The sequence below is a fragment of the Heloderma suspectum genome, chromosome 2 (genome assembly GCF_057233095.1).
Source record: "Heloderma suspectum isolate Gila_16-S chromosome 2, 16-S_ref, whole genome shotgun sequence".
Classification (NCBI taxonomy): Eukaryota; Metazoa; Chordata; class Lepidosauria; order Squamata; family Helodermatidae; genus Heloderma; species Heloderma suspectum.
Window position 1 is genome coordinate 400,050,013 of NC_139459.1, and position 15,206 is coordinate 400,065,218.

Sequence of the window (15,206 nt, forward strand, 5' to 3'; positions counted from 1 at the left end):
ACACACTTTGTGAAATTGCGGATACTGCAAGGAAGGATCCAGGTTTAGATATGCCTGTGAAAAAGACCTCCACAGAAAATGTCGGGGGGGAGGGGGGTATTTGGGGGTCTTTCCATTTCTTCCCAGGTCCAGCCTTCTCCGCGGGAGTCACCCACCTTCCTGAGTGGAGATGGACCCTTCTGCACACGGAGCACAGCCGTAGCAGCAGACCGGTCTTCCATCTTGAACCACCTTGAAGAATCCTGGGCGACAGCTTTCCACACACCTGGAATGAGGCAGGGGCTAAGCAGGAAAACAAGGACCATCCAGGAAAAAGCATTAGGGCTCATTCATCTATGGAAAAGAGACACTGAGTTGGAATGCACCCAGCGAGACTTAAAAGTTAAACGCGAAGCCTGTACTGAATCCTAAGCGTGTGCAACGGAAAGAACTGCAGGTTGCTTCCCTGTTTACTACCCCTGAGCATCCGTTCCTTCTGCATCCTCCCTTGTTTCTCGTGTCCAATTTTAGATTGCAAGCACCTTGGGGCAGGCACCTGTCCCCTTGGAGTCCATACAGTGCCACATACACTGGTGGTCCTAGATAAATGGATAAACCATTTAAGGAGCAAATAACCCTCAGTCTGTGTTTGAAGGCATTGCGTCTGGCGCACAGCCGGGTAGCAGAGTTGGGAAAAGCCTCCCCTCTCTCCGAGAGCTGATGCTAGTTGAACTGACAGGGAGCTGAACGCAGCCCCACCTGGAGTGGACTTCCCCAGCATGGTGCGCCCCCAGATGTGTTGGACTGCAACTCCCATCCAGCATGTCCAAAGTTGCAGTTCAACAGATCTGGAGGGCACTTAGTTAGGGAAGACTTACAGAGATTCTGCTACATTCCTTAGAATGACCTGAGCTCGATCCTAGTAGAAGCCGGGTCCCAGGTAGCCAGCTCAGGTCAACTCAGCCTTCCATCCTTCCGAGGTCGGTAAAACGAGTACCCAGCTTGCTGGGGGAAAGGTAGTCCCGACTGGGGAAGGCAATGGCAAACCACCCCGCTATAGTCTGCCATGAAAATGCCAGCGCAAGCGGTGTCCCCCTAGGAGTCAGTAATGACCCGGTGCTTGCACAGGGGGAACCTGTCCTTTTTCCTAAACAAGTACAGGGAACTGAAAGAAATGATTTCCCCCACCTTGTTGAGCCTTTGGGGCCATTCCATGGCATCTTGATTGATGGTGAACTTGAGGCCTGGGGATCCCTGTCTTTCTAAACTCCCAATCTCCTCCCTAGTGACGGATCTATTGGGAAACTTCACCCAGTTCATAATGTCAAAGTTGGCTGCCAGGTCTCCGTTCTCGTCCAAATACACTCCGTCAATGAGGGAAGTATTGTACAACTGGGGGTTTCTCAGATAAGGGTGAAGCTAGAATGGGAAAGGAAACACCAACGTTGGGCAACAAGAAGAACATCTCAGGTCTGCCTATTTCATGCTTGAATCTGGTTCCAGTCCCAAGTGACTGAGTGTTGTTGTGGTTTTAAATTCGTATTGGCCTGAATTGCAGACCTGAATGCCTTTTCTCTGCTTTAGCAGTTTGGGAAGCTGATGCCATTAGACACATTCAATCAGCAACAACACCGCCCTTTCAGTATAAGTTGTGTTGATTTTATTTATTTGTGTTTTTATGTATTTATTCCATGTATATCCCACCTTTCTTCCATCGTGCAACTCAAGGGGGCTGTATGTGGTTCCCAGGTGGTCTCCCCTCCAAGCACTGACCAGACCCAAAGCTGCTTAGCTTCAGCAAGGTGGCTGCCTCGTGTGACTTCAAACGATGCCCTGGGACCTCAGACTGTGCCCTGGGACCTTAAGGGCTTTCCATGGTCACCGAAGGTCCAATATGCTGGAAAATTACCGCTGCGAAAGGCCATGGTGTTAACATACGTGTTATTTAGGCAATATGCATTTGGTATGATATCCTATGCTGTGGTTAGTCCCAGCATCACCACTATTGATGCCAGTGACAGAGGTGGAAGGGACCTTGGAGGTCCCATTGTGGTCCCATTTGCATGATGGAATCAGTGGGGCAGAAAGGAATCTGCAGGGGAGGGGTTAAGTGCCCTATTAGATACTGCCCCAAGGTGGTTTCGATAGTGCCATCAAGTATGTTATTGGTCCTAGAACCACCAAAGGATTCAGCAAGCTAGCACAATTTCTTTTATCAAAAGCTGCCAAGGCATAGCGGGTGCCAGGTCTGACATTACATAGAAACAAAAATTCTGGGGAACATGGGTGGGAATGACAGGATATTTGGATGGGGTTACTGAAAGGGTATTTGAGAGGGGTATGTATGTATCAAGGGGGGAATCTTTCCAGGGGTGTGTTTGTACAGTTAACAGATAGAGGCGATCTGGGATGGGCCTTGCAAACCAAAGGAACGCTGAGCCTACAGCTACTCAGAACAGCAGTTTTTCTAAAAAGCGAAGGAATTCCTGGTCTAATGTCTTGACAAGCAATCCATTCATGCATGCAAAAATCACTCCAGGGCCAGCACATCCATGCATAATTAAATCGGTGTTTCCCCATCTTGGAGCTTCTGAACATATACAGTTTTGGTTAAACTGGTGCTGCTAGAACTGATTGACAGACATGACCTGCAGAGCTATTGGGCAAGAACATTTTGCACTCCCATTTTTCCTGCCCCTGCCTAGCTGTGCTTAGACAACGTTGCTTGAAATGGCCACTTCCATGTTGGTCAACTATCATGGGAGTCTGCACTGACTATCCTAACGCCAAGCAGCTTGCTAATAAGTGATTCGTAATACAAAAGTACAAAAGTACAGCTTGGCACCATATTAAATATCACCAGCGAAGTTGAAAATGTGCATACCCATGTTAGAGAAATCTGGATGTTACGGATGTTAGAGAAATCCGCCGTGGATTCAGATGAGGCCAGATTCTTTGGAATCCGGCCTCAGGAATCCGTGGCGGATCGGCACCACTTACCTCCGCCCCAGGAGGATTGGAGGTGGAACGGCAGTCGGCTGCTTCTTCCACCGGAACCGTTCGCCTCCTCTGTGCTGATCACCATTTCTTTTCTTTTTTAAAAAAAGGCGACCGGCAGGATGTGCCCATAGACTGATACACAAAACAGTGCTGTGAATCTTCCGTATATGTGTCCTTAGGCTTATACGCTATAAGAATCCGTACAGCCCTACTATCAGCACATGCACCACGCAGACCCCGAGGTCCAGCATGACACTCCTGCAGACAAAACAGGGAGCTCGGTGGCACCATTGCAATCCCCTCTGATGGGGGTCTCCTGTGTAGAGTGCTGAGGGGTGGTCTACCTCCAGAGGCAGAAGGTGGCCCCAAGGATGGGGGCTGGGACCAGCTGGGCGGAGACCTCAGCAGCCGGTGCAAGGGGGCCAGAAGAGGCAGCAGCGCAGGGAGTTTCACCGCTGGTTTTGCTCCATAAATACACAACATTTCACCTCACCGCTTCGTTTCACTATTTCTAAGCCAAGCATTTTGGAATTGTACAGTTGACTGTCATGTTCAGCAGGGATGTTTCTGATGGCAAAGGGAATACCTGCCAGGGCTGAAGCCACTGAACGTCCAGCCTGTCGCCACCCTCCACCACCCTCCTCTTGGCTCTGGATGAGTAAGCAGCATCTAAGGCCCGGGCCACAGCATGGATACTGTTGTGAATGGTGTAGCCGTCTAAAGTCAGGATACCCTCAGTTTCCTTCTGATGCAATGTCTCCAGTTTCTCCTTCTGTCTGCATCTTGTCCAACCTTTCACAGACAATGCATGCTTTGAATATGAGCAACTGAATGCTGTCTCACCCAAGCGATTCATAGCAGACAAAAGGGGTAGAATATCACTGTCATCAGCCCTTTTCTCTGTCTGGAGAGAGAAGGAAAAAAGGCCATGGATGTGCTGGAAAGGTAGTTTAGTATGCTTCAGCTCCCAAGTGATGTCCCACAAAGCTGTTACAATCCAGACTTTCCCTACAATGGGTTTCGTCACCATTGCAAACACTTGATGCATAATCCCTATTCCCTTTAAGAAGGACGTTGTCTCTGCACAATAAACAAAGACATTGACTTGTCTCCACCAGTGCAATGAAGCCAGTTGGAACTGCACGTTGTCCATATTCAGTCCAGAGATGCTTTGTGACAGAACGACACAAATGCCATTTCTAGTGAGCTCAGGCGTCAAGGTCCTCAGGAACCTCTCTCCATTGTTGCTGTCAAGAGCAGCGAGACCAACCATCGTCCATCTGAAATGCAGGAGCAGTCTGACAATCCCTGGGTATTGGATTCCTTCTTTGGGGACCATCCGGTAGAAAAAAGGGAACTGCGTTGTATCACTCAGAACATGTGAAGCAAAGGCATAACCGACCTGGGAAGGAAAGGAAGAGACTTTTTGTTTCATTTGTTTCAGGACCAAATTGCAATTCGTCATTGGATATTTCTGGAATGTGGCTAGAACAAACACTCCTAATTTTATGGGGGAGAAAATGTTCAGGCTTCGTAATGAAACAACACTGAACAATGATGATGCCCTAAACTGCAAAATATCTCCTGCATCTCAATAATGGAAGCAAGTTCCCAAATAATTGGTTTTCTAAAGCTCCCAAAGTCGCATTTGTTCTTTGCAATGATTCTTTTTTTGCAACGCTTTTTTTTTTGGCAACACTTCTGAAACCTGGGAGTTCTTCCTGAATGCCTATTGGAGATGGCATGGTCATGTGGTGTCATGGCGTTCCAGTAGTGCTGCTGGGCTAGAGAAGCCTCTCTGTAAAGAGTCTCATGCTGAGGGGCGAAGGGGTGGGGTGAAGAAGAAAAAAATAGAAAGAAGATCCTTCAACCACTTCCCAAACTTAAAAATGTATGTGGAAACCCTGTCCCCTTCCCCAAGAAGAAAATTCTCTGACATTTTCCCCTTCCCTGCGAAAAAGGCAGAAAAAGACAATGACTCTTTTGCAGGGAGAGAAAAAATCCCCCAAATAGGGGGGCAGGATTCGGCACAGCACTAGCCTAAACTGCACATGGTTAATCATGTGGTTTTCCCCTTAGGGGAAGGATTTTCCTTTTACCTGTAGCCGGTGTGCTCCCCACCCCCACCCCACCATTCAGATCAGGACACTTTGCTCCCACTGTGGATCTGAATTTGCATGGGGCTGGGGAAAGCTCACGTTTATGTTCTCTGCAGAGCCTTTTGATTTCTCTGGAGAGGACCCCAAGTAGAGTTCGACGCAGTCTGCAGACACCCCTCTGCTACCTGTGGGACTTTGTAGATGCCCAGCGTAGTTGAGATCTGGATGGAGATGTCAGATTCAGCCCCTTCAAGAATAGCCAACAGGTGATCCCGTCTTCCAGAGTTATAGTTGGGAATATTTGCCTGCCCGGTCGAGAGAAGGTCTAGCAAGGCATCAGAAGTGACTCTTGCATTGAAATAATTTTCATGGATGTTGTAGCCCAGGGTGATGTTGGGTAAGAGCCTGGGGTTCTGGTTGATCTCCTCAATGGTGATCAAGAAGGAAAAGATCTTCCAGGAATCTGTGAATCTTTTCCTGAAAAAACATGGGTAACATTGTCATCCTATCTTCCATGAAATGAAAATATTTGATTGTTGCTTCTTTGACTTTACAAACTTTTCCAGGATGTATAAATCTCTGGATTAAATTTCTAGAACTCTGCGCATGCTAACACTGATCCAGAGCAAAAGGCAGAAGCACATCAACCAATCCCCACTTAATGGTTTATGGTTTTGGAGGATGGGGGGTGGAAGGTAGCCTTATACTAGGGGAAAGGGGTTGTGTTGCACTTCAAAGAAACCTGCAGCAGAGATTAGGGATAGTGACCTCCTCTTACACTGCACTTCAACACCTAACTTCTCTGATTATCCCTTCGGACCTTTGGTTTGAGTTTCTGAGAACAGTACATTTTACATGCACCTAGCACAAAAACTACAGGTCCAGACATCTGAACATTGTCAGGTGGAATCCCCTCCATGGGAACTGACAGGTTTCCAAATGTCATGCACTACTGTGCAACCAGTGAAAAATAATAGCTCTTTGCTTTGAGAGTTTTTGTTGAAAAAATCAAATTTTATCTGTGCCTAGCACAAAAATTACAAGGCCAAACTGTCTGATATTTGGCAGGTATGATCACCTCTGTGGTCCCCAAATTTCATGTATTTATCATGAAAACTGAAAACGTTACGGCCGTTTCTGGTTTTCAATGCGAGCCAAAGGGAAACCATCCCCAAAGCTAGAGCCAGTTTCCTAATCCTACCGCTCAGAAAGCCAATCCATATCTAAACCACTAAAGAAAATGAAGCATCCGTTATTCACTTACTCTCCAAAATGAAAAAGGAACAGCCAATCAGGAGACACCATTTGACATCTGAACATTTTAACTCTCCCTCCCCCTATGTAAAGGTTTAAAAGAAAGGTCAATGTTTGTTCTGCACATTAACAAGATGGCGGAAAGACCATGTAGTCCTGCAAGGTAGGTACCACATTGCACAGAGCAAAAGGAACCCAGCCCAGCATCTGACATGGCAGGCTGTCACATAGAGTCATAGGATAGTAGGGTTGGAAGGGGCCTACAAGGCCATCGAGTCCAACCCCCTGCTCAGTGCAGGAGTCCAAGTCAGAGCATCCCTGACAGATGGCTGTCCAGCCTCATCTTGAAGGCCTCCAGTGTGGGAGAGCCCACCACCTCCCTAGGTAATTGGTCCCATTGTCGTATTGCTCTAACAGTCAGGAGGTTTTTCCTGATGTTCAGCTGGAATCTGGCTTCCTGTCACTTGAGCCCATGATTCCGTGTCCTGCACTCTGGGATGATCAAGAAGAGATCCTGGGCTTCCTCTCTGTGGCTTTGTTTCCAGTCCCCTGATCATCTTTGTTGCCCTCCTCTGAACACTCTCCATTTCGTCTGCATCCTTCTTAAAGTGTGGTGCCCAGAACTGGACACAGTACTCCAGATGAGGCCTAACCAGTGCTGAGTAGAGGGGAACTAGTACTTCCCGGGATTTGGAAGCTATGCTTCTGTTAATGCAGCCCAAAATAGCATTTGCCCTTTTTGCAGCCACATCATATTCAGCTTGTGATCGACAACAATGCCAAGATCCTTCTCGCTTGTAGTGTGGTTGAGCCACGTATCCCCCATCTTGTAACTGTGCATTTGGTTTCTTTTTCCTAGGTGCAGAACTTGGCATTTGTCCCTATTAAATGCCATTCTGTTGTTTTCTGCCCAGCACTCCAGTCTATCCAGATCACTTTGAATTTTGTTTCTGTCTTCCAAAGCATTAGCTATCCCGCCCAAGTTTGTGTCATCTGCAAATCTGGTGTTCCTTCATCACCAAAGTCAAAATAGGACAGCGATTTACCAGGTGCCAGATAACACAGTCAGTTCTTCATAACTGGGGATGCATGGAGCTCCGGGAATCTGTAGCGAGAGGACTAGCTGCACCAGTTATCACACACATAACGACTTACCAAGCAACTCTGTGAGAGGGGGGCTGGTTGAAAGCGTATGGTAGAAATGCAGCACGCGTTGGAGAGATGACCCCACTAACGACGTGGTCTCCTGGCCTGTAATAATTCGGTGGGTCTATCCCATCCCTCCTCAGAGTCAAGGGGCATCCCGCCTCGAGCATCCCGCAGGTCGCCTGGGGCAGCAGCAGGAGCAGCAGCAACAGCAGGATCATTTGCAGAGCACCTGGCACAGCCCCCACTTGCTCCTCTCCACGAACTGGAAGAGGAATAGAAGAAGCCACCCCACCACCCTGGCCAGACGGAGGCTTCGGTGGGTTTCCTAATCCAGATGGAGGCCAGCCAGCCAGCCAAGGCTCCACATCAGAAGGGGAAGAGAGGAGCTGACCCTCACGGCCCGGAACCTCCTCCCAAGCCCAGTTCTTTTGTGCTTGGATTCATGTTGCTGTCAAATCAGATGTTTATGTCAGCGGCCTCAAAAGTGATGGGGGGCGGAACGCATGAGCTTAGGCGAGAAGAAGAAGAAATCACTATGATTTTGATAATTGTAAGGGGAAGAAGCTCCATCTTCTCTGCAACTTCCTGAAATCTCTATTCAGCTCCAGGCGCAGGTGCATGGCTGGAGAAAAACAACTCTGCGAGAACTCACTTCAAACTCTTGACATCGGCCTATGTTGAATGATAGAACAGTAGGGCTGGAAGGGGCCTACAAGACCCGAGAGTCCAACCCCCTGCTCAGTGCAGGAATCCGTCACAGCATCCCAGACAGATGGCTGTCCAGCCTCGTCTTGAAGGCCTCCAGTGTGGGAGAGCCCACCACCTCCCCAGGTAATAGGTTCCATTGTCGTATTGCTCTCACAGTCAGGACGTTTCTCCTGATGTTCAGCCGGAATCTGGCTTCTTGTCACTTGAGCCCATGATTCCATGTCCTGCACTCTGGGATGATCAAGAAGAGATCCTGGCCTTCTTCTCTGGGACAACCTTTCAAGTACTTGAAGAGTGCTCTCATATCTCCCCTCAGTCTTCTGTTCTCAAGGCTAAACATGCCCAGTTCTTTCAGTCTCTCCTCACAGGGCTTTGTTTCCAGTCCCCTGATCATCTTTGTTGCCCTCCTCTGAACCCCCTCCAGCTTGTCTGCATCCTTCTTAAAGTGTGGTGCCCAGAACTGGACACAGTGCTCCAGATGAGGCCTAACCAGTGCTGAGTAGAGGGGAACTAGTACTTCCCGGGATTTGGAAGCTATGCTTCTATTAATGCAGCCCAAAATATCATTTGCCTTTTTTGCAGCCACATCCCATTGTTGGCTCATATTCAGCTTGTGATCGACAACAATGCCAAGATCCTTCTCGCTTGTAGTGTGGTTGAGCCACGTATCCCCCATCTTGTAACTGTGCATTTGGTTTCTTTTTCCTAGGTGCAGAATTTTGTTTCTGTCTTCCAAGGTATTAGCTATCCCGCCCAATTTTGTGTCATCTGCACATTTGATCAGCATTTCCTGCACCTCCTCCTCCAAGTCATTCATAAAACGTTGAAGAGCACTGGGCCCAGGACTGAGCCCTGCAGTACCCCACTCGTTACCTCTCCCCAGTTTGAGAAGGTCCCATTGATAAGCACTCTTTGAGTCCAATTCAGTTTTTCTAAAAAGTTAAGGAATTCCTGGTCTAATGTCTGGCCAAGCAGTTTTATTGGCAGATTTATTCTCAATTCCTTCTCTAATTCCTGGGCAAGCGATCCAATCATGCATGCAGAAATCACTCCAGGGCGGGCACATCTATGCATGATTAAATCCAAGTTTGCCCATCCTGCAGCTTCTGAACATGTGCAATTTTGATTACAAGGACATTTTTGAACTCCCATTGCCTAGCTGTGCTTAGACAAGGTTGCTTAAAGTGCTGCCACCTCTATGGTCGCCAACTGTCATGGTAGTCTGCAGTGCCTGCCGTAACAGTGGGCAGCTTTCTAATAAGTGATTAGTTTAATACAAAATTATGGGGGAAACTACATCTTGGCACAATATGAAATCTCACCAGCAAAATTGAAAATGTGCATACCCATCAAAGACTATCAGCCCCTGCGTCAGTCGAGTGCAGAAAAGTCTGACACTGCAAAAAGTTCAACGTTTGAGCTTCAACAGCAAATCAATCAGTATCTTTCTTTGCAGTGGAGGCTCGTGGTTCCAATTTCAGTGGGGCTGTGAATACATTCCAGGTTTCAGTCAGAACTGTAAGGATCTGTCCAAGATGCTGAATACTATCCCCCGAATAGGTTTCGCCCCTTGGATAGCTCCTGTAGACTTCTGGTCGGTTTTGACTAGGGATGTCAGAGAATTCCACCACGGATCTCGGTGAGGCCGAATGCCAGTGCATTTGGCCCCCCAAAATCCATGGCGGAACGAAGCCCCGCCCCCCACCCCATGAAAGGCGCGCGAAACGGAGCACTTACCTGCTGCCGTCCGCGCTGACTTGCGAATGGTGGCCACGTCTGCAGCTGCCATTCGCTTCCTCATCATAGCCGTGATAGGCTACGTAAATAATTACGTAGCCTATCACGGCTAACGCAGGGACACCATTTGCATCCCTGCAGAGGCCGTGATAGGCTACGTAAGTATTTACGTAGGCTATCACGGCAAGCAAAAAAACAAACAGCGGACGCAAATGGCGGCGGCTACAGCGGCCGCCATTTGCATTCCCTTTTTTTCGCCATTTTAGCCTACGTAAATATTTACATAGGCTATTATGACGAAAAAAAAAAGGGGAACGCAAATGGCATAGTGGGCACTATTTGCGTTCCTTTTTTTTTCACCGTAATAGCCTATGTAAATATTTAACTGCCCAGAGAGCTTCGGCTATTGGGCGGTATAGAAATGAAATGAATGAATGAATAAATAAATAAATAAACGGCGGGCGGGGGGAGGAACACAAATGGCGCCCACTAAGTGTCCACTACGTGCCCACTACGCCAGGACAGCTAGACTGGTGAGGCTGAGGGAGAGGGCCTTCTCTGTGGTGGCCCCCACTCTGTGGAACTCCCTCCCTAGGGAACTCCGCCATGCCCCCTCTTTAATGAGCTTCCGCCACGCATTAAAAACGTGGTTGTTCAGGCAGGCATTTGGGGTGGGCTAGGGTAATTTTAGAAATGTGATGTTTTTAATGTTGAATTTTATTGTATGAACTGTTTTTATTGTTGTACATCGCCCAGAATGGCTGGGTGACCGGCCAGATGGGCGATTAATAAATTTAATAAATAAATAAATAAATTTAAATCCAGGGTCACCAACCTTCTGGTCGGTTCCATGACCAACTGTTCTAGGGCACAGTCATTTATGTCATCGAGAAATTTAACCTCTTTGTTATGGCTGGAACATGCATTTATCCAGTCGATGTTGGGGTAATTGAAGTCACTGCAGTGGCTTAGTGGTTAAGACGCTGAACTGCAGACTGGAAGGTCGGCAGGTCAGCAGTTCGAGACCCGAGTGCTGCATGATGGAGTGAGCTCCCGTCTTCAGTCCCAGCTTCTGCCAACCTAGCAGTTCGAAAGCAAGAAATTGCAAGTAGATAAATAGGTACCGCCTCGGCGGGAAAGGTAACAGCGTTCCGTGCACCTCGGTGTTCAGTCATGCCGGCCACATGACCACGGAAGCATCTTCGGACAGCGCTGGCTTGCCACAACAAGGCAGTGATCCATGAAGGGGAACAACATAAAAGAATAAAACAATGGCTAAAAGAGTTAAGCGAAGAGGATCTCAAGAGCCTCTTGTTGAGGGTGAAAGTGGAGAGTGCAAAAGCTGGTTTGAAACTCAACATTCAAAAAACTAAGATCATGGCATCTGGCCCCATCACTTCCTGGCATATAGAAGGGGAAGAAATGGAAGCAGTGACAGATTTTACTTTCTTGGGCTCCAAGATCACCGCAGACGGTGACTGTAGCCATGAAATTAAAAGACGCTTGCTCCTTGGGAGGAAAGCTATGGCCAACCTAGACAGCATAGTAAGAAGCAGAGACATCACCTTGCCGACAAAGGTCCGTCTAATCAAAGCTATGGTTTTCCCAGTAGTAATGTATGGCTGTGAGAGCTGGACTATAAGGAAGGCTGAGCGCCGAAGAATTGATGCTTTCGAACTGTGGTGCTGGAGAAGACTCTTACGAGTCCCCTGGCCTGCAAGGAGGTCAAATCAGTCCATCCTAAAGGAAATCAACCCTGAGTGCTCATTGGAAGGACAGATAATGAAGCTGAAGCTCCAATATTTTGGCCACCTAATGCGAAGAGAAAACTCCCTGGAAAAGACCCTGATGCTGGGAAAGACTGAAGGCAAAAGGAGAAGGGGACGGCAGAGGATGAGATGGCTAGATAGCATCACGGATGCAATGAATATGAACTTGAGCACGCTCCAGGAGAGAGCGCAGGACAGGAAGGCCTGGCGTGCTATGGTCCATGGGGTCACGAAGAGTCGGACACGACTGAACGACTGAACAACAACAACATGTTGTTCACCACTCCAAAATCTTCTGATGAGAAGCGGTATATAAATATTGTAAATAAATAAATGCATGTCACTGGGTTAAATAACCCACAACGAGCCACGGTGCATGCCAGTCTCCATTTTGAATATTCAACCCCTCAGTCAGGGGTTGTGTCATGTCGTGTGAACCTGGCCCTTGTGGGTTATTCAAGGGTTAAACAACCCTCACATAACCCTACTACAAACCGATTGGGGGTTGCATTTTAAAAATGGAGGCCAGCAGACACCATGACTTATCATAGGTTATTTAACCCAGCATGTCATGAGAACTGGGTCAACTTGAGGTTGTTTTATCACACAGAGCTGACAGCATGTTACTCCTTGAACTGGAAAGGATAATACAGCACACCCCTGCCCCCCAATTCTGCTTCTGATAGACCTCTGGTTTCAGCAAAGAAGGAAATGATGATTTATTATTTGAGGATGTGTATTTGTTTAATTCTGAGCAGAGAGGAATCAGAAAGCTGAACTTTCTTTCTTTCTTTCTTTCTATACCGCCCAGTAGCCGAAGCTCTGACCCTACTCCCAACATTTCGGGAGGGATTGTGAAATTTAGGGTGGTGGGTTCCTCTGACAAACCCCATGTCCTTCCTCTCTACTAAGTCCCATTGGCTTCCAATCTAGGGCCTAGAAGCCCATCTGAAACAGCAGGCAGCTTTCAGTCCAATGGCTCATCTTCTCCTTCTCCAAGAACCCTTGATTTTTCAGCTCTTTCTTGATTCCGTCCCAGCTGTTATTGTGCCCTTAGGGTCCCCTAGAAATCAACGTTATCTCTGTACTCTGAGCCATTATGACTCTCCAAACATCAGTTAAGAAAAACACAGCCTTGGCCTTGTGCATAACTGAAACCTGGGTGGGTGAGCGGGGAGAGTTAGCTTCTTCCAGCTGTGCCCACCAAGTTACTTGCAGGCCATCTGCCCATCTGACTTCTGGTCTGGAGTGTTTGCACCTTGTGCTGGGCTAGCAGGACAGATTGGGGATTCTGTTGGTGCACCACTAAGCCTGTTCTCCAGCGGTTCCCCTGCCTGAACTGATGGAGGTAGTCTCAGGTGTGCCGTCGAGATCCTCCAGAGTGTCGGTTCAGGGGGATGTCAACATTCCACCCGTTCAATGGTTGTCACTTGAGACCCAGGTGGCCTTCTGTCAGTTCCTGCTCATGGCCCAACTATACGCCATATCAGGATAGGAATAACCTGGCTTCAGTAGACTATGCTTTGGTAACCTCCAAGTTAGATTACCGCTACTTGGCAGCCACCCACCTTCCTGGGTGGAGATGGTCCCTTCCTTGCAGGGAACACAGTCATAGCAGCAACCTGGCTTTCCTTCTAGAACCACCTTCATGAATCCACTGTGACAGCTTTCCACGCGCCTGGAACGAGGCAGAGGCTAAGCAGAAAGAGAGGAAGCATCAGGAAAATGTGTCAGAAGAATTCATCTATCGAAAGGAGACAGAGAATTGGAAAGTTCTCAGGCAAACCTCTTCCCCAGTTTTAACTTTGTTTACTTGAGGCCTGCATGCAATCTGGAGGAGCTGCTGGTGGAACGTTTTCTCTTGGGGCTTCCACGTCCTCTCTCGTGCCGTGGATGAATGGAGCAATGGCCTCTGATACAGTGTAAAGCAGCTTCCTATCTTCATTTGAAAACTTCCTGCTCTGAGGATCGGCCCCACAATTCTATGGAGGCTCCTGGTAGCGCCATGCGTTCTATGTGGGGCTGCCTTTGAAGGTGGTTCAGAAGCTGGAGCTTGTGAAAAATGTGGCAGCCAGATTTAGAGCAGGCACCAAAAGGTCTGAACATATAACAACAATTGTGTTCCACTTGCACTGGCTTCCTGTACACGCATGAGCCCAATTCGAGGTGCTGGTTTTGACCTATGTAGTCTTGCATGGCTTGGGACTGCAATACTTGACAGGGTTCCTCTCCTGGCATGAACCTACCTGTCTACTACACTCACCATATGAGGAGGACCTCCTCATGTTAATTTTGTTGCTTGGAGGATGGCAACAAAACTGAAATAAAAATAGAAATTGTTGGTTGTCATTACATGTGAATCAGGCCTTTGTTTACTTGGAGATCCAAAAGGCTTTTGGCAAAGTTCCTCACCAAGGACTCCTGGACGAATGTGTCAGTCGTGGAATAAGAGAAGAGGTCCTCTTATGGATCAGTCACTGGTTAAAGAATAGAAAGCGAGGAGTAGGAATAAATTGTCAGTTCAGTGGGGTCCCACAGGGTTCTGTATTGAGGCCAATGCTTTCTGGCTGTTCATAAGTAATTAGGAGTGAGCAGTGAGGTGGCCAAGTTTGCCGACGACACTCAATTGTTTAGGGCGGTTAAATCAAAAAGGGATTGTGAAGAGCTCCGAAAGGATCTCCCCAAACTGGGAGAATGGGCATCAAAATGGAAAATGCAGCTCAGCTGCAGCAAGTGTGAAGCAATGCACGTTGGGACAAAAAATCCCAACTTCACATACAGCCTGATGGGAGCTGAGCTAGCGGTGACCGACCAAGGAAGAGATCTTGGGGTTGTGGTGGACAGCTTGATGAAGATGTCACCCCAGTGTGCGGACACAGTTAAAAAAAAAGGGGGGGGGGAAACTCCGTTAGACATAATTAAAAAGGGAATTGAGAATAAAATTGCCAATATCATACTGCCCCTAAACAAATCTATGGTGCGACCACACTTGGAATACTGTCTGTGTACAGTTCTGGTCACACCTGCAAAAACAAAACAAAACATACTGGAGAACTGGGAAAGATGCAGAAAAGGGCAGCCGCAATGATTCAAGGACGTGGGCGTTTCAAGAAACGTCCTTAGTTCATCTGCTGTTTTTCTTAGTTCCCCTGCTACACTACTTTAATCCTGCTTTTGTATTTCATCATATTTGGGGCCTATTTCCTCTTAAATTTGTTAGCCGCTTGAGAGAGAGAGAGAGAGAGAGAGAGAGAAGTTTAACCTGACACCTAAGTAAAAGGATCAAGCCCTTTAGATGGAGCGCCCTCCGAGCCATTTCCCAGAATATGCACTATTGCCCAGAGCTGGTAGTGGGACGTGGTTTCCGTGGACGTCGTGTGGCTTATCGCATCCTCGCCGCGGCGCTCTGTGTGACTGGGGAGTGCGGCTGATTTTCCTCAACCGAAAGCGGCCGTTCCGGGCTGTTCGGTTCCGGGTGAGTTCTGGACATTACGGGGTGGCTACTAATAGA